A 1937-nucleotide genomic window follows, 5' to 3' on the forward strand; every position below is an offset into this window, starting at 1 on the left:
TGTCCTTACATTAAAAAGCATACATATAAAAGACTTGGACTTGTATTTCAAAATGAAATTTTGACTTGACATTTCTGAGCCCTGTAACTCTGTGCCTAAAAAATGACACCAGTACTTTTTATCTGCCTTTGACATTGGTTTTATACTAATAATTACCACCACCTTGTAATTAGCTGAGTGTTCTGAATCTCTCTGCCTGTCATCACATAAATTGGGTTGTTCCTGTGAAAGTGTGAGCATTCATGTGTTCTTATTTGCCTTAAGTCTCTGCGTTTTCCTTCCTTAATTCAAATGTTTGTTTTTAAGACCACTGCACATGAAGCAGCAATTATCTAAAACTTCTGAGGTACCACCCTCTGAGCTGTAATTCTTGTTAAACTCATTCAGGGATATTTCATCTTTATGATTTTACGGAGGATGGAGAGAAAGCAAGTTATGTATGAAAACTCCCATTCCTAGACTGTATTTTTATCTGCACTGCAGATTGGGTTTTTTTCAGTACAACGTCAGCTCCCCTGCGTGTACTTCTTCCCACGATCCCCCTGTATTTACCAGTGACACCAGCCTCACCTTCTCAGTTCGGTGTCCTGATACTACAAGACAAGATGAGCAACGAGCAGCAGAAATTCTCATTCCCTGCATATTTGTGCCTCGTGGTTGGGTTCTTGACTGTCTAATAAGGTTTGTGCTCTGAGAGAGGATTCCTCTCTGACTGAGTTTCGCACTGACCTCTCCTGATGGGTGCACTGATGTCCAGCAACACCACTGAATTCATGAAGTATGTTTTTTCTATTGGGATCCTAATTTGGGGCACTTTTCTTTACTCGGCTTCATACTTTCATAACACGTATAGAAATACACTCTCTATGGGAACCCTTTCCCTCTGTCAAGTTTCTTTGAAGTTGGCTAAGGCGGTTTGGGATTGCTAGAGCAAACTAAAACTCCATTTTGTGCATGGACTCACGGACAACCTCGTCACGTTTGCCTTGGAAACTGGGGAGAGGGGGGGAAAAAGTAACAGAAGGAAGGAAAGCAACGGTAGGCCTTGACACAAATAGAGTTTATGTCTATCCAATATCTTGCTACCCAACTTGGAGGAGTGGGCTAAGTAATATTTGATGTATTTCCAAGGGTGACATACAAATTAATTAGTTCTTACACAACCAAAAGTAATTTTTGCTGTCCCCATTTACATCCTAATTCAGTATCACTGTCAAAGATGGCCCATCTCTACTTTTGGTTAGACAAACTTACTGCTTGAATGGGATACAGTAGCTTTTGCCACTCTCATATATCAGTAAATGCATTGCTTCCTGTTCCGCTTTAATTTGCGGTGCCTTTCTTCAGAAGGAATCCAGAGAGAATTATGAGTATCTGCGACAATGATTTCTAAGGATTTCTTAAGAGATTGGAAGATAGAGATATATAGTTTAGCCCTGAACGAGGAGTCTACTTCAATTGTTCAAGATGATGGTGGGTGAGGAATTGGTTAGATGGTCACGCCCAGAGGATAGTGGTCAACGGCTCCATGTCCACATGGAGATCAGTGATAAGTGGCATCCCCCAGGGGTCCGTATTGGGACCGGTAATCTTCATCAATGACATAGACAGTGGGATCGAGTGCACCCTCAGCAAGTTTGCAGATGACACCCAGCTGAGTGGTGCGGTTGACACGCCAGAGGGACGGGATGCCATCCAGAGGGATCTGGACAAGCTTGAGGAATGGGCCCGTGTGAACCTCATGAGGTTCGGCAAGCTCCTGCCCCCTGGTTGGCACAACCCCCGGTATCAATACAGGCTGGGGGATGAAGGGATTGAGAGCAGCCCTGCCGAGAAGGACTTGGGGGTACTGGTGAGTGAAAGGCTGAGCATGAGCCAGCAATGTGCACTCGCAGCCCAGAAGGCCAATCGTATCCTGGGCTGCACCTAAAGAAGCA

The sequence above is a fragment of the Aptenodytes forsteri genome, unplaced genomic scaffold (assembly GCF_000699145.1).
Source record: "Aptenodytes forsteri isolate BGI_AS27 unplaced genomic scaffold, ASM69914v1 Scaffold752, whole genome shotgun sequence".
Classification (NCBI taxonomy): domain Eukaryota; kingdom Metazoa; phylum Chordata; class Aves; order Sphenisciformes; family Spheniscidae; genus Aptenodytes; species Aptenodytes forsteri.